Genomic DNA, 7,574 nt, shown 5'->3' with positions numbered 1-7,574 from the left:
AAACCTTAATATTTTTCTTCTACCTGAATTTCAATTTTCTTTTCAAATTTCTCTTTGGTTATCTATTCATCATCCTCAATGTACAGCTTGAATAATATGAGAGGTAGGATACAACCGTGTCTCACTTTCGTCTCAACTATTCCAACCCCCCCCCCCCCCCCCCCTTCGTAGCAGCAGATAGCTTTTGCCCTCTGAATTTTATGCCCAGTTTTTCAGAAATTCAAAAATTATGTTCCAGTCACCATTATAAAACTCAGGAAAGAGAACCGATGAAGGGGAGATAAGAACGTAAGACATGCTTACAAAAATCAAACAACATACTGTCAGTAGTTTGTAGGTTACCAATAAAATTTAGCAAATTCTTCTACATGCATGTTGGTGAAAAAAGCACTTGAACTGCAATATCACGAGTGACAATACTGAATAACAGCGATGAATACATGACTACTTTAGATATGTTTCATGCGTACCACAATCATCTACAGATCAAAAAAAGTACCATATCACAAACAAGAGCAGTCGTCAGCACGGTTTGAGGTAATCCCTGTAGACACCACAAATACAAACCGAGCCGAGTAGTGCAGTGCTTAGCACACTGGACTCGCATTCGGGAGGACGACGGTTCAAACCCGCGTCCGGCCATCCTGATTTAGGTTTCCTTGGTTTCCCTAAATCGCTTCAGGCAAATGCGTGGGATGGTTCCTTTGAAAGGGCACGGCCGATTTCCTTCCCCATTCTTCCCCAATCCGAAGGGACCGGTGACCTCGCTATTTGGTCCCCTTCCTAAAATCAACCTGTAAAATTTTGATTAAGAAGATAGAGCACTATTTTGTTTTCTGAGAAAATTTAGAAGAGATGGAATGATTTTCACACCACCATATTTGAAAGAGTTAAACTACCTGGTGCTCTGTTAGCCTCGGATGACTCAATAGAATGATACTGTTTCGACAGAAAATTGCGTCAGCCGTGCGTTTACGCACAGACAGAAGTGTCAGTCGCCTCTCAGAGTTAGTCTGTCTACCATAAGGATACGACGTGCAAGTGAGCAGAGCATCCAGTGGCAATAACAAAGCTCGGGACGAGTGTTCTAAGCAGTTACGTCATGCGTGTGAAGCTTAGCTTGGCAGAAGTTACTGGCGCGTACAATTCAAGTTAATGTGTAGACGTCGAGCGGTATAACCTTTAGCAGCTGCACAAACTATTTATGTTTCATCAAGTGTTCAGTGAAAATCAGTTGTTCTACAACGGAAAATGAGACGTCGTCACAAGTGTGACACACGCCTCTATGCATAATCGCCGATTAGTTTTCGACGAAGTGAGTCTTTTCCTTCGTGCAAAACGTGAGTACTCAGTGCTATTTAAAAAGTGACCCCGTTCGTGTTGGAACCTTTTGGGGATAACAATATTATGTCAGTATTGTCCTCAGTATTCACGTTCGTATGAATTCAATTTTGACGTAGTCAGATTTTACTCTAGTAAATTTTACTTTCGATGTATTAGTAGGAATAAGATATATTTTCGGTGTTATTTGGAACAGACCAAGAATTACGAGTATCTTTATTTTGACACAGTATTCTGCTACGGCGAATGTTCTCAAACAAGTAGTTACGTTAATGTGGTGCAAATTTTCTCGAGTGTTTTCCTTAGTTCTGGTCGATTTGTCCCACTTCTAGAATTGTATTGCGTAAAATTCCAACTTAAACAACTTGTCTTTATTTCATAGTAGATCTCTTTGTACTTGCATGTGGCGCTTCTGAATCCTCTACGTCTCCGCTTCCTCCTTTCGTATTAGAGGAAGTCTGAGTTCTTAGTTAATGCATCACTTCTTCAATAATATTGCTACCACCGAGAATTCTTCAAATTTTTCAAAGGTCTCCTCGTCGAACCATTTCTACGAATTACTCTTATTTCACTAAATACCTTCATTTTTCCGTATCTACTTCGGTACTAATGAACAATATCACATGATTCTTTCATAAAGTCAAAACGTAAAAGATGGGTAAAGTTACGATCTACGACTTCAAACACATCTACATCACTATTCTGTAGTTCACATCCAAGTGCATGACAGAATGTTCACGGAACCATTTGCAGGCTATTTCTCGATCATTCCACTCTCGAACAGCCCGTGGGAAAAATGAACAGCTCAGTCTTCCGGTGCGAACTCTGAATTCACTTATTTTATTATGACCGTCTCTAAAGACCTCGTTTTCGACGGGGCATTAAAAACAAATCTTCAAATCTTCCTTTTTATTACGATAGTCATTTCTCCCTATGCAGATGGGAGACGACAAAATATTTTCGGGCAGAAGAAAGTAGGTGACTGAAATTTTGTGTGAAGGTCTCGGCGCAACGCACGAACGGCTTTGTTTTAATGACTGCCATCCCAGCTCGTCCGTCATTTCCGTGACACTCACTCCCCTGTTTCGTCATAATACAAAACGAGCTGCCCTTCTTTGAACTTTTTCTACGCCCTCCGTTAATTCTAAGGATCTCATAACGCACAGCAGTACTCTAGCAAAGGACAGGCAGATGTAGTCTTGCCAGTCTCTTTAGCGCATTCTTTTGCTTCTTGTAAGTGTTCTGCCAATAAAACACAGTCTTTGCTTCGTCTTCCCACAATATTTTCCATGTGATGGTACCTATTTAAGATGTTTGTGACTGTAATCCCTAGGTATTTAGTCGAATCGACAACCTTTAAATTTGTGTTATTTAGAGTTTTACCGAAATTTAACGGTTTCTTTTTAGAACTCATGTGGAGAACCTCACACTTTTTAATCCCTCATGGCCTATTACCAATTTTCACGCCATACGTATCTTGTCTGAATCATTATGTAATTCAGATTCATCTTCTGATGAGTTTACTAGACGGTGAATGACAGCACCATACGCAAACAATGTAAGATGGCTGCTCAGATGGTCTCTTAAATCATTTATATAGATCAGGAACAGAAGAGAGGCTACAACACTTCATCGGGCGACGCCAGATATCATTTCTGTTTTATTCGGTGATTTTCCGTCACTCACTGTTTGACAGGAAATCACGAATTCAGTCGCATAACTGAGACGATACCCCATAGGCATACAATCTGATTAGAATAGCCCTGTGACGAACGATGTCAGAAGCGCTCCGGAAATGAATAAATATGGATTCAACATGAGATACCGTACCGGTACCATTCATTACTTTGTGCGAATAAAATGCTTTCACAAGAATGATATTTTCTGAATCCGTGTGACTATGTGTCAACTGAACGTTCTCTTCGAAATATTACATAATGTTCGAACACAGTATATATTCCAAAATCTTACTGCAGATTTATGTAAGTGGTACGGGTCTGCAAGTCAGCCTATTAGGTCCGTTTCCTTTTGAGTATTGATGTGACCACTGCAGTTTTCCAGTCCTTAGGTGTGCATCTTTCGCCGAACGAGCGGTTGTATAGGATTGTTAAATATGGAACTCCTACAACATTAAGGAGACCCAAATTAGTTAGGGTCGGAAGATTTACCTTTACTAAGCAACTGGAAGATTTTCTATCATTAAGTGCTTCGCTACACCGAGAGAATAGCTCTACTTCAAAATTAGTCATGCTGGCAGTTGTTCTTGACTTGCATTTTAAAATATTTACTAAATCTTCTTTGATGTGGAAATTTCGGGAAACCTTGTTTAGTAACTCCGCTGTAGTAGCGCTGTAATCGGTAACATTATTAGACATACGCTGCTCTCGAATTCCGAAAATTCTGTTACCTTACTTTGCACAGAACCAACGTTGCTATGAAACTCAGAGAGACTTCATGATGATTTGCAGCAAGGCAAAGATTGACAGCTTCCCTTCAACAAAAACCAATGCACTGTTACGCGCATAAAGAGACGAAACGATCCATACAGTCTGATAATGCGCTGGGCAATCAATTGCTGTTATCAGTCGCAACCGCCAAGTAGCTAGAGATATCTGTCCTTGGCGTTTCAATGTGAAGCTAAAACATAAATACATTCATGAGGAAGACTAAAGCCAGATTCATATTTATTTGTGGAATCTTAAGGAAGTGTAATTCAACTTCGTTCGCTCAACTTTTTAATACTGTTTGACTGTCTGGGACCGTTACAAAGATACATTAACGAAGAAAATTAAATTAATGGAAAAACTCAAAGACCAGAGTGCTTCGTCACCCATTCCTTCTGAAAGCGTGAGAGGAACCAGGGGTGCTCAACAAACAGCAGTAGGAGCCGCTAGAAGAAAGACGTTGCGGATTGCACTTACGTAAAAGAGTCACGGAACATATTATTTCCTCCTACTTAAATCCAGGGTTCCAACTGAAATCCAGCGTACTCACCCAGACGATTTAAAGTAACCAGGCCAATACAGGTTGTCAATAGGCTTTCTTTCCGCATACTGTATTTGAAATGAACTGGAGGAAACGGTAGAGGAGATGGTACTGATGATACACTACGTAGCCTTCGCAACACACAGCGCTGTGGCTTGACAAACACGTGTGCAGCTGTAGTTATAGGCACTGTTGTCACAAGTAGTTGTTCTTATCATCGCAATCTTTCACTAGCCATCGTCCTATCGGATTTGTTATTCCGAGGCTAGTTCCGAGCTTTGAACTGACATGCCCAGCCAGTTACAAGGAACTCACAGTTTTAAATTGACTCCGAATCATGGTCTGATTTGCTATTTTTACATCTTCAAATCATTGTCAGAGGCGAAAGACGTGATACATTGGATTTTAAAAAATCCGAGGACTGGATGAGGATTTAGCCTAGAATGACTGGGCTTTTAGAGTGCCACTTACTGTCTTATACATTCACATACTAAGCCACACCGAAGACTATACTCTAATTTTCAGTAGTCCAAATTGATTCTTATATTTCTCTCAAACATTCCTCTTTTCTCCCTTGATTCTGACCTTCGAAAGCCTATTATTTTAATCTTTGTGTTTTTCAGTGTCTTTAGTTTAATACTGAAAGCATTTCTTTCCGCTGATGTTTCTTTAATATGATTTCATGCTGGTCTTCTTTGTAACTTGTAGGGGCCAGTTTGTCGTTAGTTTCTTTCCCCATCAGCAGTTTATGGCCACTTTTGCTAGCTTGCAGTCGATCACTCTAATATTCATTTATATGAACTTACACCAAATAATTAAAAAAATGCTTCGTTTGCTACTGAAACTGTCACAAAAGTTCAAAATTTATGGTGTCATTACATGAGTCTCCAATTGACCATGAAGCAGACAAGATTCTATCTGGCGAGCCAATGAGACGTGTCGCTCAGGAGCTGGCAAGGGACTTTTCTTTTCATAACTGACGCCTTTGGGGAAACCTGACTGTTAAGTGTGTTAAAAGGAACGTTCGAGTGTGTGTCTCTAATAGAAGTGTTTGCAGTGCAGTGTTGTATAGTTCATGTTCTTGCCTATAATGAGAAAGCCTGGGGATGACATCAGCTGGTTGTTCATAACCTGCTTCTCCATAGTTACAACAAAGGGCCAGCTAAAGGTAACGCCTCTACCTGACAAAAGGGTCACCATTAAAAGTGTCCCACACCCTCACTCCTCTAGACACTACAAAGAGTTTTGGAATTTATGCCAGAACACGGGTGCAAAGTCCTGTGAGCGGAAACTTTACGCCGCCGCCACTACCACCTCACCGCACTTGCCGAACAAATACGGCCGATGAAAGCAAGTTTAGGATATTCAGCCCATTTATCAATCGTGTGATTATTGCCACAATATGTTTCGGGACAACATTATTCCATTTTCAGGTGCTTAGAACTTTTAAGGCGATTAGGCCTTGTCACAACGTAAAACCGAGGTGCACAGGTGCGTTGTCAACTCAGCCGTAACACGTAAAACATCACAAACCAGTGCATCCACCGTTCCCGAGGTAGAGTGGCAACTGAGACGAGGCCTAATGACATAACAAGTTTTCAGCACTTGAAAATGGGATAACGTCTCGAAACAGTGTGTGGCAATAATCACACGACTGATAACTGAGCTGAAAATCCTCAATATTTGGTGGATGACAGTTGCGTGGTGGATTAACACCAGTTATACTGCCGACGAAGATCAATTCCGTCCGAAACCGCGCTGCTGCAACGGTCTCAGGTTCGAATCCTGCCTGGGGCATGGATGTGTGTGATGTCCTTAGGTTAGTTAGGTTTAAGTAGTTGTAAGTTCTAGGGGACTGGTGACCTCAGACGTTAAGTCCCATAGTGCTCAGAAACATTTGAACCATTAGAAAATCAATTCCACCACTGCGATTCAAATAGGATTGAGAGCCACAGTAAAATGGTGCGTTCGTGACCTCGGCTGTAGTGCACGATTTCTGCCTGAGAACGACAAGGTTACCGTCGGTCGACATGTAACTACCAGTGACGCAAATGGGAAGAGGTCGTAAATTATCTGTAATAACACAGCTTTGTGCGTAAGAAACCAGCCTGTAGTGTGAATGGGTGCGTGACGCACGCATAAACTTTGAGTGACTGCGACCGCTTATGGAAAGAAGGTGGAAAATAGTACACGTCCTTGATCTTCAAATATAACGCAGCGCTCGTCGCGGAATACTGACAAGTTAAGCATAATAGTGGTAAAAGTACTAGTAGTACTCTGCTCTACATTTACACTCCCCAAGCCACCCAACGGTGTGTGGCGGAGGGCACTTTACGTGTCACTGTCATTACCTCCCTTTCCTGTTCAAGACGCGTATGGTTCGCGGGAAGAACGGCTGCCGGAAAGCCTCCGTGCGCGCTCGAATCTCTCTAATGTTACACTCGTGATCTCCTCTGGAGGTAGAAGTAGAGGGAAACAATATATTCGTTAACTCATCCAGAAACGCACCCTCTCGAAACCTGGACAGCAAGCTACACCGCGATGCACAGCGCCTCTCTTGCAGAGTCTGCCACTTGGGTCTGCTAAACATCTCCGTGACACTATCACACTTGCCAAATAACCCTGTGACGAAACGCGCCGCTCTTCTTTGGATCTTCTCTACCTCCTCTGTCAACCCGACCTGATACGGATCCCACACTGATGAGCAATACTCAAGTATAGGTCGAACGAGTGTTTTGTAAGCCACCTCCTTTATTGATGGACTACATTTTCTAAGGACTCTCCCAATGAATCTCAACCTGGCACTCGCCTTGCCAACAATTAATTTTATATGATCATTCCACTATCGTTCCGCACGCATACTCCCAGATATTTTACAGAAGTAACTGCTTCCAGTGTTTGTTCCGCTATCATATAATCATACAATAAAGGCTCCTTCTTTCTATGTATTCGCAACACATTACATTTGTCTATGTTAAGGGTCTGTTGCCACTCCCTGCAGCAAGTGCCTACCAGCTGCAGATCTTCCTGTATTTTGCTGCAATTTTCTAATGGTGCAACTTCCCTGCATACTACAGCAACATCCTCGAAAAGCCGCATGGAACTTCCGACACTATCAACTAGGTCATTTATATATATTGTTAAAAGCAATGGTCCCCTGTGGCACGCCAGAGGTTACCTTAACATCTGTAGACGTCTCTCCATTGAGAACAACATGCTGTGTAGTGTTTGCTAAAAACTCTTCAATC

General features: G+C 41.8%; 1 long non-coding RNA gene across 2 annotated transcripts in view; it reads left to right on the top strand.

Annotated features, from left to right (window-relative positions):
- Positions 1-1,023: 1,023 nt before the first annotated feature.
- Positions 1,024-7,574, top strand: part of LOC126354934 (uncharacterized) — a 74,299-nt gene continuing 67,748 nt past the window's right edge. For both annotated transcript variants that reach the window (XR_007565407.1, XR_007565406.1), the window contains exon 1: positions 1,024-1,340. This is a non-coding gene — a long non-coding RNA (uncharacterized LOC126354934). The remainder of the gene's footprint in view (positions 1,341-7,574) is intronic.

The sequence above is a fragment of the Schistocerca gregaria genome, chromosome 3 (assembly GCF_023897955.1).
Source record: "Schistocerca gregaria isolate iqSchGreg1 chromosome 3, iqSchGreg1.2, whole genome shotgun sequence".
Taxonomy (NCBI): Eukaryota; Metazoa; Arthropoda; class Insecta; order Orthoptera; family Acrididae; genus Schistocerca; species Schistocerca gregaria.
The sequence above is the reverse complement of the archived record's forward strand: the minus strand, read 5'-3'. Positions and strand labels throughout refer to the sequence as shown.